This window comes from Rissa tridactyla, chromosome 2, assembly GCF_028500815.1.
Source record: "Rissa tridactyla isolate bRisTri1 chromosome 2, bRisTri1.patW.cur.20221130, whole genome shotgun sequence".
Taxonomy (NCBI): Eukaryota; Metazoa; Chordata; class Aves; order Charadriiformes; family Laridae; genus Rissa; species Rissa tridactyla.
This window is the reverse complement of record NC_071467.1, coordinates 135,622,420-135,635,221: the sequence shown is the minus strand read 5'-3', so window position 1 is coordinate 135,635,221 and position 12,802 is coordinate 135,622,420.

The window sequence follows — 12,802 nt, the reverse complement described above, 5'->3', positions numbered from 1 at the left end:
CATCCAAAGCAGATGCTGGAAAGAACACCAGGAAAAGAAACATTGACACTCTACAAAGTTAACTGAATCAGTCACAACTGTGAGTGTGGGATCTACATGGTATGGGGTCAAGTTTTCTTTTCCCATGATTATGTATCTACTTGTCCAACACCGAAGTTGCCTGCTGGCAACAGTTGTCATACTGCAGAGGAAAGAGGAAACAGCAGGGGAGAATATCTCGGTGAGAGCCATGGCAAAGGTGAAGGGAAAGTTTACAAACCTATGTAAGTTATATTAAAATGTTGAGCACTGTAGTTCTTACTGACTCAGCAGATATGGTTGGGCACTTGGTAAACTGAGAATTGGACCATTGATTTGAGAACCAGCTTTAGACTCCTAATTTTGAAAAACTATTGGAAATGTTGGCTTAAATATTGAGAATTTGTGGAGCACTTTGCACAGATGGTAATATAGCCTATTGCCATGAGCTCTTTTGGTTTAGTCAACAGATACACAATGAACCGCACACTACAGGAACTGTAGATTCTATTTTTATTTTCTATTTGTTTTTTCCTGTCTTACTATTCTGCTAGTAGAGAATTTAAAATGATGTTGTATACTTTTGTAAACACAGAACCAAATTCCACTCAAATACACACCTGTAGCCCCATTCAGTAAAAAAACCTTAAAATATCTCATCTTCTGGCTTTCTGTGAGATTTTTTTTACTCTGTCACGTTTCCTTTCCCCATTGTTACTACAGACTCCATGGGGACCATAAGTGAAGATTCACCAGAATTCTCCATTGTAAGGTCTTCTTTCTGTGTTGGCTTTTGTCCTGGCAGGAGATAAACCATCTCCTTCACTTCTGGGACACAGATGGGTATGGGCAACATTCTTCCACTACTGAGTCATTAATGAAAAGGATCTTTTTTTCCACATTTTAGTGGCCTCCCTTTTTCAAAATTTTGTCATTGAATAGACTGTTGAATATTTTCTGTTTGTATAACCCAATCTTTTCTGAAACCAGCTTGAATTGATTAGTTTAGTGTCAATATTCTCTAAACCATGCAGTTTTTTTACACTTCTAATAAAATACGGACACTTGAGAGCTTCCTGCCTCCAATGAAAGATGAAAATGGGCAAACTGTAATGCAGCCATAAAGAGCACCGTTTACCGTTATTGTCCTTGTGCATTCAAATATTGAAAAATATTTGTGAGCTTCCAAAATCCGGTGTTGGTATCTGTGAAATAGATGTAGAACCATTCCTCATTCTTTCAGGCAGCTCCAAAAGGATATGTTGTGGGACACCATCTGGTGGATAAATGTAGTTAAGGCAAATATTTATATTTGCAAACAAGTTCTTATTTTTGTTTTATGAAGTTCATATTTGCTCAGGTATCTTACAGTTTCCGTAGCCTTATTTAGCCTCATAAAAGAGGAAGGTTAGAAGTATTATTCTGATGAAAATCCTTCATAAGCATGGCTTCTAAGTAACCCAGATTGTGAAAGACCTTTGTGCTTAAAGTACTGAAATGTAACTAATTTTGAATGTTAATGATACACATGGCTGCATTTCACCATTATAATTTTAGCATATGCTTCTGGAGTATTTATCATGCTTTTTTTGCACATCACAAAGCAACCTCAAAGCATAGGAACTAAATTGCTTTTGGATGAGATCAAACTAGAAGATATGGACCAAAAGTACACCTAATGTTCTCCAGCCACAGGACTAAGCTAGAAATACCCCTATGTAAACCTTCCCGAAATGTGTGGTGGGCATGATAACTCTCAGCACGAACTCTTTCATGCTACAAATCCTTTCCTATTAGCCTGCACTACTTACTCATGTAGACATCATTCATGTAGCTCACCTGAACCTATCTGCAGAGCAGAGACTACCTAGATGGGCTTTGTGAATCTGACTGGAAACTTGAATCCATGCGGCAAAGAGAACTTCAAAATGGGAACATAGATGGGGCAGACTCCTGTATGCTTGAAGATTTGTTACACGGATCTAAGCTATGTAATGTAGCAGCTAAGCAAGAAGCCCTGGATATCAAAACTTTTCTCCTTAAGTAAAACCAAGTCCAGAACAATTAAATTTCAGAATATGCTTTTCTTTCCCCCTTGGTGTGATAGGATGAATGTTTTGAGATATTTCCTTTGAAGCAGGGTATTCTACTGAATTTCTTAGCATTTTGAAGACAGCATTACTGATATGTATGTTATACGTTTGCTTGAAAAATGCATTTTGTCTGCTACTTTTATATTTCTCATGAAGCAAGCAAATGGAGAGATACGGTGTCTTTTTTAAAATTAAAAAAGAAAATGGAGACAGAGGATCGCATCTGTGCATAATTACAGCTGATGCGCTGAAAATTTACAGATATTTTGTGAGCTCATCCTCAACAAAACCTCACACAATCATCCCCTTTTTATGCCAACAAAATGAGTTTTATAGCCTGGACTTTTCTACATCATAAATGTAAAAATAAAGCAGTGTGTTGGGAAATATTATCAGCACCGCTATATTTCTAACGAGCAATACATTGCTGTATGCTGGTTTCTAGGTTAAGCCTGTCTAAATTTGTAAGCACCCACAACCATGTAGTACTTTCACCTTATATGATACAATATAGAATCTTAAAATATACAAGCTGTATATTTAAAACAAAGTAACCACGAATTCTTACAATTCAGAAAGTAGCAATATTCCTGCAAAGAGAGGACATCATTTAGTGAAATTGTTTTTACTAGGCACACCCAATTTTTATTTTTATGAGGCCAAGATAAGTAACACTGATTTCTTAAGTTATTTTAACAACAAACTTAACTATTCAAGCTTCACATTCACTTTTAGGACTAGTAATGCCTATCAGATTGATGCTTGCATTTAAATAGATCTCTTCATTTTATTTGAGGAATGTAAGAAAGGCTTTACTGGGTCAGACCAATGGTCTATCCAGCCCGGTTTTCTGTCTCCAGCAGTGGCGATGGGAGAGGCTATTCAAAGAGAATAACAAGCTCAGCTTTTTTCAGAGATCCATTCCTCTTTCACTTCCCACGATACACCATTGCTGTGTCAGGGATGCCAGAGGTACATCCCAACCCTATGGCGATATTGTCTGTCTATTTGTCTAATCCCTTTTTGAACCTGTTGACACAGTTCGTCTGTGCAATCTCATCTGATAGTGAGTGCCAGAAATCCACTAGTTTGTGTTTAAAGAAATGCTTGTTTTATCTGTTTTAAGCTGATGCTCTATTATTTTTATCAAGTTCTCGTGTTACAGGATAGAGTGAACAGAAGTTCTGCCTTTCCCTTATCCACTATTTTCATGACTTTGTAACCCTTCATCACTTTTCTTCCCAGCCTTCTCCTTTCGCTGCTGAAGACTTACAACCTTTTTAGTCTCTCTTCATAAGGTAGCTGCTCAATCCCTTATTCATTTAAGTTGCCCTTAGAGTTATATGTTGTTACACAGAATGTCAAGACATTTTTAAATTTTTTTGAGAGTTTCTCAACAAATTCTGGGATCCATTTGCCATACTGGTGAAAAGAGAACTGAAGGTTTCCATATTATCAATCTGATAGTTGCTTTTCTAGTAAGACAGGTTACTTTTCCTTATTGCTTACTCCTAAGGGTTCAAAAAAAATTATTCCAGAGAATATAATTTCATTTTCCTCCTTACTAATGTCAACCTTCACTTTTTTACATAATACTACTCATTAACTTCAAATTTAAAATTTTGAGGAGTACCTTATTTTTGCTATAGCAGGCTAATGCGTTTAGCTGTGTTGCAGTAATACTTACACTTTCCTCTAATGTGCTATTTGGTTATTCCTTTAATGCATTTATCTATCTACAGCTGTTTTAATTATGTTAGGCTCTTCTGGAATGTCTTTAAAGTTTTCCTCAAAGACCCTGAATTATATATATTCATTGCCTTCTCTGACACTCAGCATTTCTCCTGCTCTAGCAACATGGGTTGAACACTGCTTTTGAAAACTTTCCTTTTTGCTTTCATTTGAGGGGTGTTTTTTCTGCCTCATATATTAGAGGTTTAATTTTGCATTAGTAACAAGTATTATGTGCAAGTACAGAAGCTTATGGCCACAGGTAGCTATCTTCTTTTCTCCCAGGAGAAAAATACAAGCATTGTGCTGACTGTTACTGATTTATAGAACACAAAGGCCTCATTCATACTCATTTCAAGGTCATCACTATGTGATCTTCTTGACAAGTTTGAACAACTTGCAGATAAGCATCAAGAAGTCCTCATGAATAACAATGACTAAACTGTCAAGACAGTAATAGTATGATTGAAGAGAGCATCCTCTAAGTGCAACATATACTAAGGAATGTGGAGAAAACTTCCATGCCTTACAGTTGTGATAAAATGGGATGTGCCATTTTTAATGTAATAGTGAACTGAATTACTGATTGGAATCAAGTCTTAAACAAATGGCTTATTTAGCCAAGAAGAGAGGGGTTTTGACATCTTGAATAAAACGGAGTGATATGCAGGAAGCTCAGAGAATATAATATCTTTCTCTGGCTCCTTTGTTCCTCTGTGGGAGGCCACTCTATAGCACTCAAGGAAATTCCTTGGTGCTGCTGAGTTTCATATGAGCAGATTGACAGGATGCACAGTTTGGCACAGTTGTCTATTTCTGATCAGGATTACAAATAGCCGGGGTGGCAAAGATCCAAACTGACCTATACTGGCAGAATAATTTGAGTAATTATTCAGACAACTGTACTGCAAACACATTTAGTCCTTTACTTTCATGTGGAGTTCAAAATGCTGCAAAAATCTCATGGTATGCTGCACAATTGAGAGTTCCATGCTGCACATGTCGATCAGTAATGTGGTGAGACACATGAGACTGAGACAAGAAGATACATACAACAAGGTTCTAGAGTTATAAAATGGGTTTTTTTAATTCTTAGATAAATTTCATAGAAGTAGGACACATATGTGAAAATTGGACGGTAAAGATTCCCATGCCCAGTACAACTAGGAATGCCATGTATACTAATTAAGCAAACAGAAACAAGAAAATAGCTTGTATGTATTTTTGAGGTGCATACAATTCACAATGGAACAGGTTTACAGTCTCAGTGCCAGATAAGCCTAGCCAAAAAGGATAATTGATTTGGTTTATGCACCATTGCACAGTGTCTAAAGGCATTCATAATCTATGGTTGATTGCATTTTGAGTATTGCCAAAATGAATACAATCCCCTCACTGTTGAACAAGATCATAATATTTATATTGACAATTGAGGACTTTGAATAATACATGGTCCCATCACATCTTTTCTATAAAATTAAGACTCCTTTATGTCTGAAATAAAAAACAGATTGCACAGTCCAAATAGTTAGCATTTTGTCAGCATTTTTCAATTAAAATTGCTTATTGGTATAAGTTGTGTCTTTGTCATATAAATATGAAAATACATTCTCACAGTATGTACTTGGATTAAATTCAACTTTCAGTTTTTCTTGTATGTTCTTATAGCAAGCTACCTGCCCTCTCAAAATGAGGTATAGAGGAAGTTCTTAGTTTGTGATGCTGAGAGAATAAAACGATGTTCCCATTTAAAAATTGTTTGTCTCAAAAGTTAGTATTACATATGGAGACATCTTTCAAGAAGAGTGACCAGATTTACTTTGACAAAACACAGGCTGAGGGAGAGTATGTTCTCCCTCTGAAAAACATCCTGCTTTTCAGCCGAAATTTGGAATAAAAAGTTATTCCAAAATTTCTGCTGGATCATGGAAACAATCACTGTATCTCGTGAGTGTCCCAGTAAAGCAAGAATGTAGGATCACTTTTAACATACCAATTTTCAGGCACTTCAAAAAATTCTTCTCAGATTAAAACTTCACTGCATACATTTAAGTATTTTAATAGGTTTTTAAACTATTTTATTAAAATATCTTTAAGTCCACTTTCTTTTTTTTTCTAATTGCAGGGACCCCTGAAATTTTGGCATAGAGTTGAGAGTCACTAGATTTTAATTACATTTCCATCACTATCATTCTGTGCTTTCAGAATTCTGTGCTTTTGAATTCTCCATAGTAAAACATGGATAAAATAATTTCCTTGCTTCCAAGCTTCAGTATTTGTTGATGAAAGTATCTCTTCACACAAACCAATGGGATTAATTTTGGTTGCTGGGTTTACAAAAAAGCTGTAAGGTATCTAGACATCCTAGAACAATTTTGAGACCCCAAATGACTGATCTTTCTTTAAGGGAATGGTTTATCAAGGTTTCACCTGCAGGAAGGCAAACAGGCTATACCAGGACAAAGCAAAGACAGCACCAGCTACGCTCATCTTTTTTTAAGGGAAGTTTTTGTTGTTAACAAAACTTAAGCAAAAAAAGAAAAAGAAAAAAAAAGGTAAGTGGAATAGCCTCACCATTGCAGTATATCCAGTGAACCAGGAGTTACACTTTGCTCATGGAAGGCTTAGATTGAAATTCCTGCCACAAATCTCGCAGAGCAGTTATTTGTGACCCTCTGTACTCATTGGATTTAGGGCACAGAAGACCTCAGAAGAAAAGGCATAAAGAAAGATTGGTGCAACTGGCATGTTGTGCTGATGCTGGACAGCCTGTGGGACAAGGGCAGGCCCTTTGAGTACAGTGGCCCTGCCCAAAAATTACCTCTGAATGTTCTCTTCATTCTTTTAGGCAGAGGAAAAGGGCACTGGGCTGCTTTGGGCACCTAATTCCAACAGAAGTCACAGCTGCAAATTGCATTTTCCATTGGCTAGTTTAGTTTACAATCTGCCCTGCAAACTGATTTCAGTTAATCCCCTTCTAGACACCTGATTTTTCCAGGGCACTGAGCATGGCAAGTTCACTCAGAATTATGAATTTCTGTGAGAGGCTTTCCAGGAGTCAGGCACAGCAATACTGCAGTTTATAACTCACATGTCTCCCTTTTAAATCTAGATAAAGGTCCTCTGCTTTTAGCTGTTAGATAAAAAGGAGATAATCTTTCCTGTGTAAGAATGCCACTGAAGGGAGGCATTGCTTACCCCTAATTTTCACCGTTACATTTCATAATGGAATTGTTAGAACAGAGGCACTTACTTGTATTTTTTTGATCTTACCTTTATGTCTCTATGATTCCACAACTTAAATTTTTTTGTTTCTTCTTGTCTACTGTTCCTCCACTATCTTTGTGACATAAAATAGCATGGGCTATACAACATCAGTGATACCGGATCACTGATGTAAATGCATCTCCTGAGAGTCAGAGTATAATGAGAAACTGCACAATTAAGAACTTTAAAGACCAACAGTGAAACCCTGAAGGCGATGAGGGCATTGAGGACAGAGGTGTCGTGCTGTGTTGTTGTCAGGAGGGCTGCAAAGGTCCACACTGGCTGTTTTGTGAAGGCCATGAGGTCTAGCTGCCTTGACAAGGTCACAAGGAGAATCTTTGAGGTTATGGAACACCATTTTAGAATTTGAATATGGGATGTCTCAGGTACCAGTTCCAAATACTCATTTGTGTCATTTTTGAAGTTCTGTGAGGATGCTGCAGAACTGCTTTCTACCTTTGTTGAAGCTATTTCTAAAATGTTAATTGTGACATCTTTGGTTCTTTTAGGCAGTATGGGAGAAGATCAGAGAAAACTGTTCAGCATGTGCTGTTTAATTTTAGCACACACATTGTATGCCAAAGCTGTTTATGTATGCGGTTAGCACAGTAATAGAGAGGGGGAAAAAAATGCAAAACAAAAAACACCAACCAGAAAGACTGTGGGACAGGAGTTGCAATGAATGGCAGTTTATCTTGTTCTTATTTGTGGTGGGGTTCTTTTGCTAGTGATTATTTGGGAAAAAACAGTATTTAATACAGTCTCATCTACCCAGGAGTGAAATATTCAGCACTGCTTACTAGTGACCTAGCATTAGCATTAAAAAACGTAAGATTTACTGGCAGTTATTAATGTTCTAATAGTATGTGTTTTAGACCTTTCTGAGAGTTAATATGCTACTATATAAAAAGCTTGCAGATAATATATCCAACTCCAGTAAATTCCCAACAATGTACTGGCAGACACAGGAAACTTATAGAAAACTATCCCAGTGCAGACTAGGCAATATTTTATTCTTTGTCCTACAGAATATTTTAATCAAGGCATTTACATATATAAAGTGAAGTTTCAGAAAATGTGTACCTTTTTTTGTTTTCTTTCAAGCTGAAACCAAGGACCAGGTTTAAAAGCTATTCAGATGTCTAGAGTTACAATTAAGGGTGTAATGCCACCTTCCAAAATGCCTAGCAAAAATCAGTTTTCTTAGTAAACCAGATTGCTAAACATTAATTTTTAGGATTTTTTTAAAAACTTACTAGAACTGCACTTTGTCCCAGAACACCAAAGGGAAAACATAATACTGGAGAATTTTTTGAGAGATCCCTAATTTTATTCCAAGCTACTGTATTTTTTCCTTGGGAATGTCAGTTATTAAGGCTGAAGAATTATTACAGTTTGTTGAAGCTGGGTTCACACATTTAGCTTAGAAATCTTTTTTCTTTCCACTTGGGCATATTCACAGTTCGGAGAGAGGAGTCTGCAGCAGGGTGTAAAAATGGAATTCCTGGAAATAAAGAATGAATTCAGCTTTGAGAAAAGAAGGTTTAGGGGAGACCTTATCACCACGTTCCAGTATTTAAAGGGTGGCTACAAAGAAGATGGAGACTCCCTTTTTACAAGGAGTCACATGGAAAAGAAGAGGGGTAATGGGTACAAGTTACTCCTGGGGAGGTTCCAATTGGACAGAAGAGGAAAATTTTTCACAATGAGAACAACGAGACATTGGAATACTCTCCCCAGGCTAGTGGTGGATGCCCCAACATTGGACACTTTTAAGACTCAGCTGGACAGGGTGCTGGGCCATCTTGTCTAGACCGCGCTTTTGCCATGAAAGGTTGGACCAGATGATCCTTGATGTCCCTTCTAACGCAGGATTCTATGATTCTATGATTCTATGAATTCGAAAGTAACAAGGGATAGCGGCTTTTCAAAGGATGGATGTTTTTTACTTTCTGAAAATATGAAAAGTTAAAGTGCATCAAATTGGCAACCAAAATGGCATGAATTTCATGGAATATATGTTCTTTGCTTAGATTTTAAAAATTGAGGAAATCGAGGATTAAGGTTATCCTTCTAGATACACTAATTTCTTCTCAATTATGTGGGCTAGTTTAACCGGGGTGGGTTTTATATATCTTACACAGTTAAACTGAATCAATACTAAATATTACAGCATTCCCCCTTAAATTTAATCTATCATTTTTTGTTGCAACCAGAGAAAAGAATTTTGAGATAGAATAATTGGAAGGCAAATACATCCCAGCTGTATTCTGAACTGACAAAATGGTGATGGTCCTGGAAAAGAGAATTACAGTAAGCAAGATCAAACTTATGTCACTACTAAAAGATAGTAAGGAAACAAAGAAATAACTAAAAGGCATCCACTCCATTTTGCGAAAGTATTTCAAAATTCTGAACTATGTCCTTGTTGAAAAGAATATTTTAAATATTTATGTGAAATGCTTTGTTTCAAAGTAGTATTTTTTAAATACAAAAGTTCAGCTCTTACAATTCTTCTTTCCATTCTGAAGTTACGTAAGTTTCATGGATCACTAGAACTTCCTAAAAATGTTTGGCTTTAACAGAACAATATATTTGAGTAATATTTTTTAGGTGACGATCTTCTTAACACCTTGAATGAGCTAAAATAACGAAAGCCAAGGCTATGTAAGTATGTGTGTGTGATTAGAATTTTTTTTATCACATCAGACATACACCTTTTAATGGAAAGTTATTCCTACTCACCAATAAGCAGACACACAAAACTGGGAGCTTCCTTCTATCAGTAACCTTTAACTAACAGCAGATCTTTTTTTCCTCAAGGCAAACAATCCAGTAGCTTTGACACCTGCAGCTACTGGAAACATTTGTCTTAAGAAGGAATCAAACTAGTGGGAGCCTGGGGAAATATAAATGGAGTAAATGGATTGAAAATACTTCAGCTGGTGCTTAGAAATTGTACAGTTACGAAGTACTACTCTTTGCTAATAAAAAAAAAAACCAACCTGGAACTTGCCAAAAGTTAGCTTACTGTGGTGGTGGAGCAATTACCAAATATATTTAGAAGAGGAGAAAGCTGTATTATGGATTAAAGCAGTGTTTATATATGGAATTATATGAAGGTAGAACAGCTGTCTAAGATGACAATTGCTTTTAAGGTCTGCTGGTACACTGTACAGAACACATCTATCACTTTATTTTAAAAACACAGATATTTCTTTAGAAGTGGAAGTGGACTCTACCCACATGTGATCTTATAACTGTACATGTCTTTTAAAAAGAAATCACAAACTCAGCCTGACAGGCATAAAAGCCAAATTCTCAAAGGTACCAGTGTACCTAGAAGTCCAAGTAGTTATCTAAAAGCTCTTCATAATTCACGTAGTTTGAGTGATGCCTCTGTGTTTGACAGTTCCAAAGAGTCCATAGTGGAACCACATTGCGGTCTGCTACTATGGCTGTTACTTGTTCAAATTCCCTGCCACTTTTACAAACATACTCTCAAGTATTTTTCTCCTCAGTACAGTTTTGTGAACTTGAACACATATCTTTGTTAGTCATGGGCCTAAATAATGCCAATATATATTGGTACACATACCATGCCTCTACATATCATTGCAAGATAATAATATGAAAAATGAGAGCATGGGCGTAAGAAAAGTTTCATCTGAATTTATTAAGCTCTTCCTACATGACAGTGAAATCATCCTGCCTACTACCTGTAAAAAAAACTAAAAAGTTAATCACAACTATGTAGTTTGTGAGAATCTTGCAGTTCATGAAGGTGCCCTTCACGCACCTTCTCCAGCCTGTCATCATTCAGTGTTACCTACTCCCTTTTTCTCAAGCATGAAGGCAAGAAAAGAAAGAACAGAATCAGAAACAGTTGTGAAACATAATTATGCTATTTTCATTCTGCTGCTAATTGGCAATAGCATAACAAATTTATTAATGTGATTATATGAACATAAGAGGAAAATAGTGGACTTGATCTAGAAGGTCTGTTCCAGGCCTAGATCCTATTTTCTGTGCAGGACATATTGTAATGGTGGCTTTTGCCAGGTACACAGATTCAAGAGACAACTGAGAATTAATCCATTAATTGCCTTTGATACACTGCTGCAGTGTCCAGATGTCATTTTATCCTAACTCTTAGTAGCTTTAGCTACTTTTGAGTACCTTTTGCTTAGGTACAGTACTGGTAATCATTAGAGAATAAGAATAGGAGTAGTAACATAGTGTATAATTCATTCATTCACACAGCTTAGATCAGGAGAGCTTTGATAGGCTAAACAGAAGCTACAGGATCCCAAAATATCAAATCTGTGAGGCAGATCAGTCGGGGTTTTTACCAGGACAGAAGGCATGAAGAAGCAATTTCAGTGCCAGATAGCCAATGAACATAATTTATCCCTTATTTAGATTAAGATGCATGATCAGTATTGTATAAATTAAGACTTTTTGTGTGATTAAGATAATAATTTTAAGAGTTCTGGTATTGTGATTGCACTCCTTTTCCCTTGAATCAATGTACATGCAAGTTCTTACACGTATAAACTCTCACGGTTCCACAGATAGTGTTTAGGGGCCAGCAACAGATACGGACCTTCCAATACCCAACGTAATTTGGAACTGGTTTTGTGCATCTCTGCATGGCACCATCTTGCACCATGTAAACATAGCCTCATTGCCAACATATTAAAAAGACAGAATACCAAAAGTTTCCATCTGAAAATTACTTTGGCAGCCATCACAATTAAAAATATATATATATTTGAAAATAAGAAGGGCTTTTTTCAGTATCTGTAGGTTATGAAACCAGCTCAGTGACAAAAAAATCTCTGAATTAATAGGCACAGTGCCATCAGACATCAGTAAGAATAGTATTGACTTCTACATGTAGAGAGCTCTGCAGACATTATCCTTTTAGAAACAGTTATTACTTAAAGGCTACGGTGGTCAATTTTGTTAGGATACAGTATTAAAAGTTTTAAACAGGCATAATAATGTTTTTATGAAAAATACCAACAAAGTTTTACTTACATGACTAACAGTGACACTTTTATAATAACTTCTCTATTAAAATATCTTCCCATGAAGCCTCAGGCATTCCAAGCTTGCACATCATAGAAGACCAAAAATTCCAGTCATCATGTTCTGGAAAGCACATGTGATCATAGCAATGGAGATTTATTTTTTTTAATATAAGTTAGGATAGATACAAATCATTGTGGAAGTGCACATATAACATTTTGAAACATTAAGATACAAATTTCTGAGACTAGAGTAGTAGGATCATTGGACATAATGTTGTTTACATACCCATAAAAGAGCTGCAGCAGACACGGATTTCTTTTCTGACTGTTGATCAGACTTGGAAGCTGAACTGGAGGAACACTCCAGCACGCAGAACGGCCAGCAAACAAAGAGTTGGTTATATTGAGATGAATGATACATCCAAATTGTGCTGATGATAGAAAAATAAGAGTAAGCATTTAATATATCTGTTGGAACATTTCTCCATCAGGCCTGTCACATTGGTAGTGGTGGTGCCCTGTATTCTCCAGGGTAGTATTCAGATGTCAGGTCAGACAAGCTGGATTTGAATGAGCCAGTTCATCCCTATGATGCAGTCTGCTGGGAAAACTTGGCCATAGACTGTGTGTGAGTTATCTTGCCTTCTTCCCTTACAC